At 37.1% G+C, this 18920-nt stretch overlaps 1 protein-coding gene across 1 annotated transcript in view; it reads right to left on the bottom strand.

The window, feature by feature from the left end:
- DPYD (dihydropyrimidine dehydrogenase) overlaps positions 1 to 18920 on the bottom strand; it is a 332821-nt gene that overhangs the window by 242956 nt on the left and 70945 nt on the right. The window lies entirely within an intron of this gene.

Raw genomic sequence — 18920 nt, forward strand, 5'->3', positions numbered from 1 at the left:
GGGTTTAACAATGTATGCAAAATGAAATAAAATTTGGCTTTTACATATTATTTGAACCCAGATACTTACATAAGTTCCACAAGTCTACCTTAATTATTTTTATTCAGTGCTAGGTAGCAACATTGTGGAACTGAGTATTTTAAAACAGAGAAAAGCTGCAAGAGGCCAGTGGACTATATACAAAGAAATTAAGATTACATTAAAAGGAAATAAATGACTGGAATACCTGCAACAAAACACTGTCCTGACTTTGTCAATCACACATATCAGGGATTTTTTGTTGTCGTTATTACAGTTAAGGGTGGAATAGGAGAGAAGGGAAAGCTAGTTAAGTAAAAGATTAATTAGCTTTTCATCTCGTTATTCATTATCATCTAGCTGGGTATTGCAGACAATATGGCACCAGAAAAATTTGAAGGCACATGTGTTAGTGGTTGTTTGGATTTTCTCACAAGACTAGTCATTGAAAAAAGGCCCCAGAGGATATACTTAAAGTAAACAGGTCTCACAGGCTCCAAAAGATGGGAAACCTGCAGAAGCCAAACCTGAGTCCAACACCACACTGGGTTACAAATTCAGCTAGGTGGAATGTCAGAAAAGCATCGGCAGGTTTTGCTGTGGCAGCTGAACATAACACTGCCCAGCACTACCTGTGACAGGTACGTGTTAAAAAGGTCTTAACAAGAAAAGGTGGGACAGGGAGACCTCAAAAGGTTGTGGTCTCTAAGCAAACAAGAATTTCTCTTCTTTAAAAAAAAAAAAAGCAAAGTTCTAGTACTCAAAGCCAGCAAAAAAGGAGATGCACTAGACAAAACACCACTATAAGGACTCAGATGAGCAGTTTGCCTGTGTAGGCAATAAGAAAATAACAGAACTCAAAATCATGCAATTAAATAAGACATCAATTCCATTACGATCTTTTACTCTTCACTTTCCTCAGTGATGTTTTCTTTAAAATACAACAGTCCTGTATTCAAAATGAGAGGAAGCACACTGAACATAAAATGCATTCTGTGGATTATATATAGAACAGTCTCATGTCAAAACTGCATGGCACCTGGCAGGATAAGATGTGTACAGACTGCTCGTTCAGACTAGCAAGCATCTTTACCAAATTATTTCTCTTTTGGTTTTTGAGCTGCTTCACAAATAACAGCTGCTGAAAATGTCAGCTGCTGGGAGGGGCAGGTAACGCAAACTTGAATGTAAGCTTTGGGGAGGAGGGGAGGGTGCCATGAATATGCCAGTCCAGACTTTCTCCTATAATAATACCATCTTCCAGGCACTCTGCAGACTAAAGTGCACCAGGCTGCCATTAATCCCACTTATCACCATGACAGCTCAGTAATTACATGCCTGCTATAGCTAGGTACTGTAAGGTACTGTAGTCCTAATAAAACATCAAGCACTGTGCTGAATGCATGCTGGTGAGGTGTTTTATTAAACTTGGGGGGTTGATCATCAAGTGACATTAGTGTTGACCTATTTTTCTATCTGACAATAAATTATCCTTTGACCATACCATCACAGATATCACAGAGTACATTTACTGTACAAAGGAGCAAAGGTATTGCATTCTGGCAAATCAGGCAAAAAGAATAAATAAAGTAGTAGAGTCACACACCAGAAAGTTATTACATAAATTGCTGCAAGTGATTGATCCTTTCAAAAATCACAGGCAAAACACCCTGCTTAAGGGAGCACACCAACAATTACCGTGAGCTTCAGTTCCACATGCATATACCCCAGTGGAGAAATATTAAGCATTATACTTCCTTTCTTTTTCTTCAACCGTCCTCCCACCCTGTGAAATCCCACCTTTCATTTTACAGGATTATTTTATTACTATGTTTTTGATTCAAAATATTGTAAACAAATTAGAAATTTAGATTAAATGTTTCTAATTCACCCGTTAGCTCCCAGCAAATTAAATGAAGAGGTGCTGCTCATTACTAAAAAAAACCCAAACAAACAATATTCTGGACTACCTATGGACCTGTGCTAATCTGAGAATATATATCTCAGCATTTCTTTGTAAAAAATATAGGAAAAATCCTACCAACTATCAGAAAACACCCTATATTATGGATTCTTCTCCATTTGCTCATGGAACAGCATCTCCTGTTCAAACACAGGCTGTTTTGAATCTTAAAAGACACCACATTCACTTCACATGCATATTAATTTCCATATAAAAGACAACACCACTGTCTTTGCACTACAGAAGAGAAAAGGAAGCCATAGCCAAGATAATCTTCAGTTAATACTTTGATGTACAGTTGCTGAAATATTACCCAATATTTTATTTTAAAGTTGAAGTATCTGACCAACAGTCCCATTTCCAGGTATAGGCCAGCTCTTAACACACTTTTGCTTCCAAACAAAGAAGGACAATTTAGTTGTATTGTTACCTAAAAATGCAGTGAACTATTGTCTATGTAACTGGCAATAACATCACCTGAAATGCAAGCACATGAATGCTGAAAGACCAGGGGTGAAACAGATAATCTGGAATAATATTCCTCAACAAATTGTAGCTGATAACCCATCAAATCTTCATGTATCACAAAACAGAGCAAATAACCTTTATTATGGTTACCATTAACCAGAGCTTTAGAAGCAAATTGAATCCTAATTCATTTCTGCAGGACACAAACAGTCATTTTGAAAAAAAGTCTTCCAGTTCTAGCACTTGTAGAAATTTCTAAAAATTTACCCACTACTCCAAGAAATAGCCCCAGTGAAGGTCTGTCTGTATGTACTTTCTGAGGCTTTGGTCAATTAACTTTAAGAGAATGGTAGAGCTAACTGCATCCAGTAAATAAGAGGTCAGCATGAACAGGAGACCCAACTTTGACCCAACCAAAGCTCTTCTTGGTTCCAAGTCTCTTGCACCACTCTAAACCCTGAGCTGGGGACAGTAAGCACTGAAATAAGAAAGCTGCATGTCAGGAAGAAATGGATCTATTATTTCCAAATAAATCTAAATCCCAAGTTGAAGGCCCCTTGCCTTTGATGGCCAAGGTGAAAAGCGTTACATAGCTTTTTCTCTTAAGTTCAGTCCTTTAATTACTTATTACTAATCCTGTAGCCATACTCCCCATTTGGTCTTGCTTCTTGCTGTACTGAAAGAAGGTCAAGGACAAACCTAAACTAAGATTTGGACATATATAGACTCATTTAATAAAGTTAAGGGACACCAGGATAAAGATCCACTACTTAAATGGTAAGCCATTGGTGAAAACTTACTGTTGGCAGCTGAAAAAAAAAAAAGCTGCCATTATTTCCCTAATTAAAAACAAACAAACAAAAAACCACACACCCAAAACTAACATTCACAGAGAAAAATCCCACATTCTTTTGTCTTCGTGTTCATTGCATTTTTCAGTGGACAGAAGAAAAGGATTATAAAGTAACTGGGAGATGTTTTGCCAGGTTTAAATACTAAAACACTCTAACAGTTGATACATGGGTCTGATGAGTACCAAAGACAAATGATACAGGAATATTAGAAGTCAAGAAACAGAAAAAAGGAATTCTCACATGCAAGGCCGAGGACTCCGTTGTGCAATGTACAATACAAAGTACAGCTGTGCAAAGAACAATGAAGCAAAGAGAACAAAATCTTAAATTAGAATCAACTGTGAAAACAATTTTGGATTACAGAAAAAACAAATCCAATTGCCAAGAAACATCTCTAGTATAAAGGGCATCAGAAACTGTACAAAACACAGCAATACAGACAAGTAGATATCCTGGTCCTGGATATTTAACAGTGGGTGAAAGGCAGCAGTCTTTTAGGTTATATTGCAGAATGACATGTGAAAAATTCTGTCTGTGAGAAATGCCCGGCCTGCTAGCAATGCACAGGAGCTGTAAGAAACAAAACATTCAGTATCATGTAAATTGGCAATACTATCTCATATCTAAAGAAAGCAGGAAAGACTCCCACACTGTTGCTGTTGCCTCTTCAGTCACCTGAAGTCCTGTAAGCCTTCTGCAGATCCATAAAAAAATGGCACTACTGTGTCTGTAAGTTCACATGACTAGAGGAAGCAAATTTTAAATAGAGGCACTCTACAGGATTAGAGATAGACGTGGCATTGCTGCTGGCAGTTACAGGACTCATAAGGGAGGTGCTTTTTATTGAAGAGAAGAAATGATCAGAGTTGAAACTTAGTCTTTAGACACAAAAACCTCCTACCCTAGTGCAGAATAATGGCACTTACAGACAAGGTTATTTTTGGACACTTAAGAGGTGGTGAATCATATGGACATAGGCTCCAAATCATTCTATTCATCAATGCCTCATCTTTCTCTTTTCTTCTTTGCCTCTCTACACAGTCGTAATTCTTTTCTCATCTACTTCTGAATCCCCTTGGAGTGCAGGAACTCTCCTCTCCTCTTTGCTTCTGCTTGGCTGTCTTCCTGTTTCCTGTAGTCTTTCTTCCCCATTCATCTGAAACTTTTCCACTTCTCTGTCCTGTAACTTTTTATCATCTTCCATCATAACTCCATTTTAATGGACAATGTTGATAATATAATAAAGGAGCCACTGTCTGTCATCAGGTATCAATGACAGTGGTGTAGGAAAGTGTGCACCAGCCATTTTACAGTCCATCTTCTGAGCTGTTGTCAACCACCATTCAGCCCATCAGAAACCTCCATTTCTGCACTAAAGCTGTCATTGCCTAATGTCATGTCTTCTGCATACTTTGGACAGAGCTATCTTGGTCTGTGATCAGACCCACAAATGGAGCCTAGCAGAGGGAAAAGCAGGTTGGTGGGATTTCCTCTTAACCCCTTGCTGAGCAGTGGGAACACAGCCAGGCTCTGTCTGCACTGTACTGTGGGGAGCAGCCTGCTCCAAGACAGTTCACGGGAAGTTATATTCTCCTTTAATTCCTCCTGCCATCTTACTGGGACACAGAATTTTTCACCAATCATTTTGCAATATAACCAAAAAGATTGCTCCCTTTCACCAACTTCATGTATATAACTTGCATATATTACTTTAATTGCATTTCTCAAATTTATAATGTTGCTGAATAAAGTTGTTATATAAATTAGAGGGGTTAAAAATAGAAAACACAGTTCTGCTTACAGAATACTGTAGCACAAAGCATGTATATCAGCTGAAGCCAAATCAGAAAGACTGTTTAATCCTTTTGACATATTAGAAATAATTTTTTTTCTTTATGTTGATGGTGAAAATAATTTCAACCATGCATTACAGCAATGTTAATTCTAAGCATGGTCCACCTTTTTTCTTGTTTCATGGTAAGGGTTATGAAATTGCTGTGTTTTTAACAGTATTAATCAACATTCAAAATTAATTAAATTGTCCCAGAGAAATTATATCTAGTTAAAGGTTTTATTGTTGCCAACAAAATATTTTTATTTAAATCTTGAAGTTTTTAGAGTGACAAAAACCAAATACTTAAAAGTCAATCTGCAACTTCTCTGTTAACACTTGATTAAATTTCACACTACATATTAATTAGTATTTTCTCAATATCATAGGAACACAATATAGTTTCCTGCTTATGACAATAAACTTGATAGCACCCATACTATTCCAGTAGTGTACGAGACACACAAGAAACCCACTTGTTGATGAAACACTGATAGTACCTATTAGACCTCGCACTGTGCTCTTCAAGTCCTTGAAAGCAGCAGTTTACCTGCCAAAGCAGCCACTTGTGGCCCAGCCACACCTGGCCTTATGGAGCTTTTTAAACGGGTACATTTCTGTTCACCACAACAGTGATCCCTTTCACATAAGAGACAGCTGTTACACAATGTTCAATATCCTTTTAATCCTCTATAGACTGTAGACAGAAAGGTTGACAGAACTGACAGTTTTTATTATGGCTTGTCCTGTACACAATAATCTTCTTTCGCCTGGACTATTCTCCCAGAAGTGTTACAGATTTTTTTACTTATATCAAGCATCCTTTCTAGGGTTTTTAGGAGATCAGAAATTAGCTTCATGCGGCATGATTCTTGTCCTGTGTAAATTATCTTTCCAAAATATGAAACACTTGTTGTCTTTCTATCTTAATGTCAACAAAACTCCTCTGGGTTCACTTCAGGAAAGATACACTTCACAAGTTTAGTCAAAGATGTTTTTCTCCCAAAATGCCTTCATCATCTATGCACATCTTAAAAACACCACTCTGTTCAATTATATCAATATCAGGAGCACAAATCTACCATTTATTTGCACTGAAAAAATTGATTAAATTTAAGAATAACATTTATAAACAATCTATGATACAATATAACCTAACTAAAATGCATTAATTGAAAATTTAAGAAAATGTTTTCAATTAAAACTACAAACCCAGAAGAAATGGATTGCCTCACTACAGCACCACAATCAGTCTTACAATTTAGGCATGCCAGCAATTCTATCACAATTAACAGAAGAGTGATTTAAACAAAGAACTTTTGTGGAGAATTAGTTTTGGGAAAGGCAGTAACAGCATAATAAGCTAAAGCTTCCCTTTTTAGGATCTGAGCACCAAAAAATTCCCCAACTCTCTCTTTTTTATCACCCTGCAATTATCCACAGGTCTGACTGAATACTGATCTAGAACCCTGCCACTCATAAGTCAGGCTGCACTGATCTCTGCACACAATGCATTTCCTAACTCATGATGCTAATATTAGCAAGGGGTAGGAAAGTGGGAGAAAAGAAGAAAAGAGAGCAAAAGACCAGGAGGGTTTAAGCTTTGCTGTTGGTGTCACCTGAACATTTGATCCTACACTGGGCATAATCTGGAGGCAGGCAAAAGCAGAAATTAAATCATTGAACTTCAGATTAAAACTAAAAACTTCAAAGGTCTCGATTGCTCTTGCTTTCAGATTCGCAGAAACAAAAAAGAATTATCTGTTTTGGCTGCTACTACAGTTCAGAACAGAGAAAATTGAGAGGTCAGTCACCTTTCCACTGCAAACCTGATAAAGATGCTTCTTCCAATGGAGGAGATAAGTCATTGACCCCAGCTGACCACCTTCTTCCCAGTTTTAAAACTTGGAAAGAAAGGCAGAGTTTCCTTAGTATATCAAGCTCAGTCCTTCCAGACAATGAACACTCTAGTTCATTATCAGACTGCTCTATTTTAATATATGTAGCCCCCAGTGGGACCCAGTCAGACCACTCAATTCCTTATAATGAAAAGGCTTAAGCAGTTTCTTAAGCCAGCCTCATGCAAGCCTTCCAGAAGCGAGCTCCCAGCACTCCAGTGTCCTCACGTTTCCTCACTTAAAATTGCTGCAGCTTCGGATTTGAGAACCATGTGCCACTACTCCTGTCTTTTCCCTCTTTTGGAAACTGCGAGAATTCAGCAGAGGAGTCTAAGATTTAATTTTCTGTCTAGAAACTGCATGTGTACAAGAACTGTCTTTCATCCACTTTTTCAAATGAGGAGGTTTAAGATACTTTAATAAGTGATACTGTAACTTGTTAATATGCTCAGTTATCAAGACCCAGAAAAAACGAAATCTGCCTGCTATTTCAGTTCTGATTTTCTACACTGATAATAATTTGTACATTTTTAGTCATAAAAAAATAATATTACCCTGTTTATAATATATGGGCATCTTTTTAAAAAGGTGGCATTTTCTTTCATGCTTTGATGTTTAGGATAATTATTTGGCTTTGCTTTTCTACCCTAAATTTGCTTAAAAAGTAAACCATCATCCGCTCAGCAAATGGACAGACAGAATGTGACACAATCACAAATCACAGAGGGAAACTAGAGGAGTAAGCACAGAGTAAAAAGAAACCCTGAACAAATTACTAAGAATCAATGTTGCATTCTTTATATCTTGAGTTTAAAGATGTAAGTAACATTTTAATAGTAGATAGTTGAAAATTCAGTCTTAATTATCTGCAAGAGGGAAATACACTAACTCAATAAGACTAAATGATTGGTCTTGTATGTGCTATATCCAAATTTTGTTATAACCGCCTTCACTTGGAAAAAATTTATAATATTCACGCATTCACAGTATGACAATATGAATAAATGACATAGCAGAAAGTCACTGTCCAGACTTCACATCATGTGAAATCAATATATCATTCACTTTTTTTTTTAGCTGGGCATCTCCTCCAGCTAAAAAACCGAACCAAAACAAAGCAATAAAAAAAAACCCCACCAAACAAACAAAACAGACAGAGCCTTTCTGTAGATCACCAAATAAATTTAACCCCTGATCCCCTTGCTAGCAAGGCTGTCTAGAAGCATCCCACTGTATACTTGTACCTCTTCACAGCTTCCTTCTTCCAGTGCAGAAATCTCCGACATGCAAATCTCCGACATGCAAACTACTTCAGCACTCTACCAGGCACCCCAAAATTAGGACAAATGAAAGAACTGTAGTTAAAATAACAGGACCCAAAGGATCTAAAATATGAAATATATACAAGGATTTTGGAAGGATAACCACATGAGTCTTTTAAAAACAGCTTGATTTCTGAGCACTACAGCATGGGCTTTTAGGTCAATGTATATTGGCAAAGAAAACTCCATCTACCAGCTAAACATAGAGAAGACTGGATTCTCAATGTCAAGAAGGCTTGGGGAGGGTAACTTGAGAATAATCAGTGTTTGCAAAAATAGCACAAATATTTGTTGCTAAAAGGAAGGCGCAAAAATCTTGCATTTTAGGTTTCACCTTTATAAGCTAAGCAAGGAGAATTTTCACATCCTTTTAAGAAGATTATATAAAAGAAGTATTTGTCACATTTCCTCCCATACTGAAGTTAATGGCATAAGAATGAATACATTTTCTGGTGATGGTTCAGCAGCTAAGTGCTGTCTGGAAAATATTAAAAGAAATGTTGGTTTGGTTGTTTTTTTCAGCTTTAAGAAATCTTAGGATGCATAAAAAAAATTAATCTGTTGGTTCACGACAGTTTGATAGATCGCTTGTTCTTGAATTTGTGACATTGTTCTTCTTTGTACATGCTCAAATTGTTAGACCTACATGAAATACAGCAATCCCAGGACTGTAAATGTAGTGTGGCTGAAAAAGCACACTTTTCCCATTTCCCAAAGGCACTGCATTTTCAAAAACCTGCTGGAAGGATTTAAATATTCTCTTCTGGTAGATAGTTTTGCTTGCTACAAATGAGCAGATGTCTGCCTTTTGGCAATTCTTTTTTATGCAGTTATTTGAAAACAATTACAGAAAAATATTAAAATTTATATATATATAAAAAACTCCACAAAGATCTGCATTTCTCAGACTAGTCACACAGACATTTCAGAAAGCCTAGGAATCAGTACAAAATGCTTCTCCTTGTCCACCCTCCATTAGTACCTCCTCTACACAAAATCACACAGAGTACCCATTAGCAACTCTCCAACTGTTCCTGCATCCCAGGCTTAGATGCTCTAATTTTAGCACTGCTCTTTCTAACCCAGAAGCATTAGAGTTTAATGAATGCATCCAATAACTTCCAGAGTTTCATACATCAGGATTTACAGGATCCTATGATATCAACACAATCACAGGTATAGCTTACTTACCAGTGTCTCTCTTCCTTAACAGTGAGGGATGCCAATTGTTTTCTTTACTCCAGGTGAATGCCCAAGTCTGCTGGCTGCAAACTCAGACAGCTCTTATTAAATTTCTCAGCAGTAAGAATCCTGAAGCTCTGTACCAATGCTACAAATTAAGCCAACAAGAAAATCTCCCTGACAGCTACTACTGTCAGTCTGCTCAATTCCTGCATCCCCAGCTCCAGGATGTCAGAAGGCAAGGCTACCTATTGTTTCCCCCATCCTTGGCCAGGATCTGACCACAGCAGAATATATTCCAGTTTGGGGTTACTGTAGACCAGTAAGAGTTTTGATTGTGAATGATGCTGCTGCTTTATCAGATTCCCTTCTGGCAGGACTTGCTTGGTTAGCAATTTTAAAAGCAGTTAGCTCACTTTCATGAAGGTATCTTGATATTGCCTTCCAAATTTTAAGCAGGAGAAGCAAAGATACTTTGTGTTAGAATCCCCCTCCAACCCCATTTCAGGTATATTCAGGGGCTGTATTTTCTATGATGGGCTGGATAGAGTTAAACATTGCTCAGTCAAGAAAGGCTCCCAAAGATCCGAGAGCTACTTAGGTTTCACCTTCAGTCTCTGACTGAAGTGAGTCAGTTCAACAAAGGTTATCAATATAAATTCAAACCCACATTTGGGTGTTTGTAGTGCTGTCAATATGTGTTCAAGCACGTAACGTGAAGCAATGGAACAGAGGACAACAAATGCAACTAAAGGGCGTTTAGTCAACAATGCAATTTGTTTTTTCTTTTGCAAGCCTAGAATAGCAGAAAGATAGAATTATCCACTCTATTTTCCCATTTCACTAAGGATGTGAAATGTACAATTAGTTCTCTTATGACTAGAAACAATTTCTTGGAAATAGCCTCTACTTATTGTTTCCTACATTGAAGTAATTTTTTTGCAAAACCAGATGGGATATTTTTCCAATCATAAGAAGTCTGTCTTTCTGGAAATTAAGACAGGAGTGAAGAACACTAAAAGCTCTACCTTTTCTTCATCCCTTCACTTCCGTATTCACGACCAGTCTCTTTAGCCCCTTCAAAGAGCAGGAGCTTTTCAGAGAGACAGGAGTTTGACAGTTATCACTCAAAGAGAAATTGATTTTTTTTTAAAAATTTAAAAAAATCAATTCCCAAAATGCAAAAAACAATTCAAATCAGAGTAATTAAGAGCAGAGTTCCTGACAGTATTTTGGAAGACCTCTCTACAAATCCATTTTGGTGCTTTACTGTACATGCTGAGATCCAGTAACCTAAGTTATACTCTTTTGCTTACAAAACACAACCATGCAAAACTCTGTCCTCAATTCAAAACAAAAGCAATAGAAATATGCACAATATATTAGATACAGCAAAATAACCCTCTCTGGTTTCGGCAAAGAGGGAGTGACACTGCTCTGGAAAAACGCTCTACTGATAGCTCAGCATGATCTTTCCTAAAATATACTTGAATATGTTTACTAGCACTGTGCAAGATGATGTACTGGCAAAAACAGTTAACACTGAACCACAAATGTCAAAACAGACTAAGAACATTATGTGATACATTATTTTTTTTATTGTGTTTGTTCACTTGCTGATTTGCACGATTCAGTAATTCATAAAAGAGTCTCCCTATCATTAGTGCAAATTAGTGATTTTCTAGCACATAGTTAAAAATACATGTCAAATGTATACTATACTTTACATATTTGTTGCCTTTGAGGAGATGAAAAAATATTACATGGTCAAATGAAATTCTTGGGTGATTATTTTGAACCTGAAAATAGCTCTACACAACCTCCTAACATATCTCTCAACATCAGCCTGGCAGGAGTATATCACTCACCAGCATTTTTCTGCTTAGCATGAAAATATAAAGCTATTTTTTCCTGAGTTGCTCCTGATCACACTACTATTCAAAAATTTTAAACAGAAGTCATCTGTTCACTGGATGAATCCTATTACTGCCACACCAGTAACATTGTACCTGTCTTCTAACACACACTTTTCCCATATATAAGTCAAAGTCATTGTGTAGAGATAAACCTCAATTAGATGCAGGTTCCATGAAAAAAATTAAACATCATATTTTGGTTTTAGATTGAGACAAAAAATCATTCAACTATAGTATTGCTTTGCATGCAGCATCATTTTTGGAGGAAGAAGGGTTTTTCTTAATGCATCTACCTCATTACTACGTTCTATCAACTATTTACACAACACACACGTTGCAAATAATATTATGAACATTTTAACTAAGGTTTTATGTTCCAAAAGAACAAGCAAACCAGACTTATTTTGAGATGTTGTGATTTAGCATTACCTTTCTATTAAGACAAAAAAATAACAAGTTCCAGCATTTTCAATATTCTTACAATATATGCAACGTAAGGCGTGGGACTCAACCCAACTCAACCAGAAGAGCTGAAATTAGTTTAGTCGTCAGCCATGAATTATGTGTGACAAATGCCCTCAAGTATTCCATCCTTTTACCTAGTCAGTTCATAATGGCTCTTGCTAGTATCTATTAAATATTTTATGAATTTATCATGAATATAAAGTATGACATTACTACCTTATTCTTGGAGAAATAAGAGATTCAATTACTGACACACTGTATCCAGGGGTGGGGAAATATAAGTGGGAAAAAAGTCTATTAAGAAAAAGAAAACAAAACCCCAAAAGTAGCAAGCATTAACTAAACACAAACACCTTGCTAGGCCAAGTTTTTCATGCCAAACCTATTCCAAGTGGCCAAGTGTTTCAGAATGCTACAGACGCCAGTTCTGGGACCGGTACTTACAGCACAGAAACCTACAGTTGCGCTGCAAACACCCTAATATTAATTTGCTGATTTTTCAGAATGTCACATTCTTTCTCTCGCACAATTTTAAACAAAAACAGATATTTGAGTCATATTCCAAAATGATAATGTTTAAATTTGCATAGTGCTTCACGAACACGTATGCTCTACTGTACTAAATCATTATATTGGTACATCTTGGGTTATGTGACAAACTTATCTCTAAATACTGTTTTAACACAACTGGTCTGAATTTTTCTGCCCAGCTACAAACTGCTATTTCTTTAATAGAGACCAGCAGCATTTTTTTGTAGGCTCAGAACCCAGCCTTATACCATAACCTGAAAATAGGTGACACAACTTTTGCCTCACTAACCAAGAGATAAAAGCACAAATACCTGAACCCAGTGTCATGAATCAATGAGTCACTTTTCAAAAATATTATTTATTAAACCATGACTTCTTGCTAACATAAAACTTAGCTGCATTGTGACTCCTGTGATTAGTGTTCATCCTGAAAACGATCTGTTACAGTTTTGAATGCAGAAATCTAGTTCCTTAAAATACAAGGGTCTTTGATTTGTTCTGAGACATCTCAGCAGCTCTAAGAATATAACTGACTCTCAGTGTATTGTCCAACCCTCAGCATTGTTCAGATCTTCCTCGGGGAAGTGGGCCAGGTGAAAGCAAAGCCATAACCCTTCACTTTGAATCCAGAAGTAATAAAGCTAGGCCATAACCACATATGAAAGAATTAGCGCTGTCCATTTCTTATTCTGCCAGTTAATTTATGCTCAATATGAGGTTGAGACATTTTCTGTTTGCCCACAGAGACTGTGAAGTGTCCATTCTTGGAGGTATTCAAAACCTGGCTGGACACAGCTCAGGGCAATCTGCCCTAGTCAACACTATTCTGAGTAAGAGGATTGAACTAGACAACCTCCCTATGTCCCTTCCAATCTCAGTAAGTGACTCTGATCGTACAAGAGATAACCAAACCACCTGCTTGAAGATCATTTATGCCTGCCTGCCCTCCCAGGGTCCCTAGAGCTATGCTAACCCCCATCAACACAGAACTCAGACAAGGCAAGTTCGCTCCTGTACAAGAGACTGTGTTTATCTACCCACATTCACCCAGTCACCCTCAACAAAGCACCTGAGCACCTCTCACTCTTGCTTTGTACTCCTCTCCCCATCCAGATATATGGCAATGAAGTATTATTTCAGCTTTGACAACAAAGGACTAAAGTACAGAATATTTCGGCAGTTTCAGCAACCTGCAGCACAGAAACCACTTGCATCCCAGCCTCCCAGGCAATACCAGAACTACCAAGTTGTCCCTCAATCCTGGGTGCTCCACTGGACCATCAAGTTCAATGATAATGTCTTGCTTAAGTTACCAACAGCTTTCTAAAAATTTTTATTTAAAAGCTACAGTGATAAAGAGAATAACTCCGAATCTGTTGCTCCAAGGAAACAAAATCATGCTCCCAGGAAGTAAATGAGACCTCTGTCTTTAACTTCAGCGTACCACAATGCAAAGTTGTAGCAACATTTTTGCTACTTTTATTCATATTTATTCTGAAGAGCGAAGGCAATTCAGGAGTTACCAGGAATTTAGGCTGTAACAGAACATCAGCAAGATGTTCATTGTCACAGACATTAATATGAATGTAAAAAAGAAGAGTTTTATTTTTAGACTTCTGTTGAAGTTAGACATTTTTAAAGGAAAAATAACCTGTAAACAGAACCAGTACATGTAGAATTCAGAGATTCAGTTCCTTAATGACATTTTAAAAATCTCCTTTGATAAAAGAAAATGTCTTAATAAATAATGTCAGGTTACATCACTCTTTTCATACCATACATTTGTGAATGAACACTGACTGAGGCAAAAAGGTAATTGCATTTAACATTTGCATGAGAATGAAGTGAAATACAGTTATTAAAAAAAACCCCTATATTTATGCATGTCAAAAGAAACAGTTGTTTTCTAGTGTAAAATCTCATAGTATAGAACGTATCTTTTTTCAACTTCTGTTAGATACAGATGAAGCCTCAACAGAAAAGATTAGCATTATGCCTTACAATAAAATGCTTTTTATATTTAGGGTGAAAGAGATGTAACTTGTGAGACATTTCAAGTGTCTAAATTGTGATTATTTTTTTTTTACTGCTCAGAGAGGTCTTGTGACCAGCACTGTTACAAGTCCACAAAAATTTCTGAAGATATGCCAAATTTCTGTTTTTCTTAAAGCAAATTCATATTTAGTATTTAACAAATTCATATTTCAGAAAATTAAGTAGTCTTATTTGTACTGTTCTTTAAACAAAAAGCACAAAGTATATTTGAAATTACTGGTAAACAGGAAAGACTGGATATCTTTACACATTTACAATAATCAGTTCTCTTTACATTGTCCTCCACTACATGTAAGTACAGCAGTAATTACTGCAATAAAGAATATACTCTCACACTAATGAGAAATCCTACAGAGGACTTTTTGAAGTGCCTTTCCCCTAATGATTCTCTGATCAACTTGCAATAGCAGTCATACAGGGAGTACCTAGTAGGTTCCGCATTAGTTTCATGACAAAAATAAGGTGTGATTTAGCATGGGTACAGACTGCATCATTACATTAAATAATCATTTTATTTTACATCTGCGTTAGGATTGTTTTTAAAGAAAAAAAACCCTGAAGACTAATGCATGTTAACAGACTACATTCAAAATGTACTGAAAAAAACAGTGCTCCATACACTGTGATTACCACATGGAATAAATTTAACCTGCTCAAGTATATCACCAAACATATCAAAAGCAGTATTAAAATGAAGCTGTCGGGTTTTTTTTCAGTTAAATAGGAATCCAAACAATATTCACAGTTTCTTCCCACAAAGTCACAAAAATGTTTTCCAGCTGTATGAAACACTTTGAAGACATGCTGAATGGTAGACTATCACTTCTTATCTGAATTTAATGTTAGGTAACTTTCTTGCTACACTGTTGTCTCTCAGTACTCACTACACGCTGTAATAAAAGAAATAAGAATCCCTTATGTTGATAAAATACAGTGTGTCTGAAGGGATCAAGCATGTGAACATCTGTTTAAAATAGAATGCACAAATCAAATGTTTTATTTGGATTGGAGCTAGCATAAATCAGTAGCTAACAAAAGCATTAGTGCTATCCTGAGGCTGCAGTCTGTAAATAAACAACTTTGAAAAGAAACTATTCTGAAGGAAACCTCCACTCTCACCTGTCATACAAAGCATCCATCTGTCTGATGCACACAGTGAAACTGAAGTTGGACTATGGTACCTAATAGTTCTACTGAATAGTTCTACTCCAAAATTATTCAATAAAAGGGAATTTGTTAGAAGGAAACAAGACCCTTCCACCTAACAAGACCTCAATTCCCTCAAAATACTTTAGCAATATCTAAATTAAACCATCTGTGGTATTAAGAGAGGCTCAGGGATGATAGGCCTCAGAGCTCTCCTATTTTTAGCCAGCATGTTAAACACATCTTCCTGACAGAGCCACACTGCCAAAAGGCAACTTAACTCCAGAGAAGAAGCCCTCCTGCCTCTACCCATGAGTCCCTTTCGCTACAATTTCCAAAGTACTTCCAGCCTTCAGGCAGCCAAGCGAGGTGACGGGGGGGGGTTTAAACTTACAGTACCTAGCAAGCTGCAAACTCTGTTTTAGTGAAACTTTGCACTGAGAGTAAAGTCTCCAAGAATGTCCTCGGAGCAGTGTGAGGCTGCTGTAGGGAAGCCTCAAATTACAAGACACTATATGTAGTTCAAAAGAAATGCAAGAAGCTAAATTTTCAGCACTTTTTGAACTGTTCCTAACATCAGCAGCTACATTATAAACTAAAACTTTGACTTATATCCTGGTTGACAAAAACCAAGACAAACAAAACCACCCAACAAACCAACACATTATTTTGATCTATAATACATAATGAAAGCCTATCTTCCCTTTGAATTTTTTTCTCACCTTTTAAAGTATCAATGCTAGTGTAAACAAAAAAATTAGAAGAATGAACACAACATAAAGTTCTTGCCAGTTTTCCCCTGCTCCAGAAAAAGCCTGGTGATGCAGAGGATGCTTATAGGATGCTCTCAAGGTAACCAGATCCAAGCCACAGCAGAGCCAGGAATTACATGAGCAGCTTCTCACTGGAACGATGGACCCTTACCTTGACTGCCCAGCACAACAGCAGCGCTGTACTGCCACATTTAGAAGAGCAGCATCACCCTACCAGCTAATTAAAAATCACTGGTCCTTGTAAATCTATCTAAAATAGGTACATGCACATCTTAAATGCTGTCTCAAACCAGGCAAACACTTATACTGGTAAGTGGCATGCAGGCCATCTTCATGAGTTTCTAACAAGTTTGCAGGAAACCGATGCAGTTATTCCCCATTCCAGAAATGAGTAGGTAATATACAGACTTCAACACTAAGCATTTATCAAGAACCATTATCAAGAACAAGAAACAAGGAAATACAAATCCAGAATATGCCCAGATATAAATCACAGCTAGATACAAGAAATGAAAGCTGCTGCCAGTTAACAGAAGATGCAGACAGTGTAGGACTCTGGAACCTTCAATACATGAAGTGACTTAAGAAAAGTTCCTCCCAAAAGTGGTTCTCTTAAAACCTAAAACTAGGCTTGCCTGGAAATACCTCTACCACAAAATGCTACCAGAAAGAATTTGGAAGCTGGACAGCTATTTACCTCCAACTGTACATACTTTTCATATCCTTAGTACATCTTAGATAGGGAAGGAATCACCCACATGGAATACTCACACAGCCAGTCCTCACAAATTTCACCTGCATCCTACCCTGTCATAGCTAGAGCTGCATTTCTAGGTCAGTTACACATAAGACTCATGCTTCTTCGACCATTTTTCCAGAACCAAAAGATTCTGGAGCAGAGGGCTTCACCCTCTGCTATGCAAAGTAGCATACGAAACTTTGTCCTAGAGTACAGAAAACACACCTCTTACAACACTAAGTAAAGAGATGTTTTCCAGATCTTCTAAAATGAGCACTATGTGTACTGCTCACAGAGGAGTGGACCATGCATCCACTGTAATGTCCATCCAGCAGGCAAGCTACAGCCTACAGATTCATTTACTCTATGTAGTATTAAATGACATTTATCAGGACTGTAAAGTGAATGCTGTAGTCCCCAAATGTATATCTAATTCTGGTGCAAAACAGTTTAATCTGAATATTTTTATTTTTCAAAGTATGACTGCATTCAATAGTTTGACAATATAGAAAAAAACCAAATCAAGAGTTCCTACCAGTAGAAGAAACAGATCATTTATTTTAAAACACAGAGGGAGGAGGAGGAAGAAAGAAGCCATTGGTAACATGAAATGTCATTTCCACAGTGCACAAGTACTTTCGGTTAATTCCTGCTAAAGTGGTTAGACTATTCAAGTTTTAATCAACAGAGCCCTGTTCTGCTGCAGATGCTAACATCTGTAAAAGTTTTACCTCCTTCAGGCATTGTAGCACCTGGAGAAGCCACAGGTAAGATAACACGGAGTCTTCTTGACATTACTGCAGCAGCTGTCTACTCAGGAGGAGGCATATTCTGACTTGCACCAGACAGCAGCATTGTACAAACCCACACTCCCTCTTCTCAAATACAGTCTATAAGCAACACCAGGAATTCTGTATTGAGTACAGACTTAACATGTGATAAAAATATCAGAATTTGTTAGTGAGATATACTTAAAGCTTTTGATTTTGTCACATGGGTATAGACCTTCATTTGGCAATTGTTCCAAGTGGCAGATATACCACTAACAAAATCATACAATTTGTGGCGACATTGTAACTTCTGTCTAACAGTGCAGTATCTTTGATTTAAACACATAAATTTTAACAGAACTGTTGTTTAAAACCACAACCAAAAAGCTGAAAAATGTTTATTACACATGAACTTCTTTTCATGAGTTCTCTTTTCAGTGGGTCTACTAACTGAAAGTAAAAAGGCAGGCACTAATGAATAAACATTAGTACAAGAACCCAAAAAAGATATACTGGACACTACAGACAACTGTCCATGCTTCACCTGTCCAATCTTGGAACTAAGGACCAACAGTATATTCCTTTTTGAAAGTACATCCCAGTTGCAAGATGAGCACCACAAACTTCCCCAAAGTGAGTTACAGAGCCGTGAATACAGCAGCATCAGTACAAAGAAAAGACGGCAGCCCTTCTCACATGAAGGCCATACCATGCCACACCACAATCATAAAAAATAGCAAGCAAAAGCTTGAAATATTGGACATGCATTCATTGGGATTTCTTTTACAATTGTATACTAATAATAATGATCACTTTTCCAGGTTAAAGTCCCATCTGATTTGTCTGCATGGAAATAAACATTAATATCAACAAACTAGACGGTAGTGGCAGAAAAGGTACAAAGCAGTCTCATTGCTCCTAGGTTTTCATTTGCTATTTACTCAAATCCTCTCCAAAGCCCCAGCACCCCAGTACCCATTCATGAAAGA

This window comes from Camarhynchus parvulus, chromosome 8 (assembly GCF_901933205.1).
Source record: "Camarhynchus parvulus chromosome 8, STF_HiC, whole genome shotgun sequence".
NCBI lineage: Eukaryota > Metazoa > Chordata > Aves > Passeriformes > Thraupidae > Camarhynchus > Camarhynchus parvulus.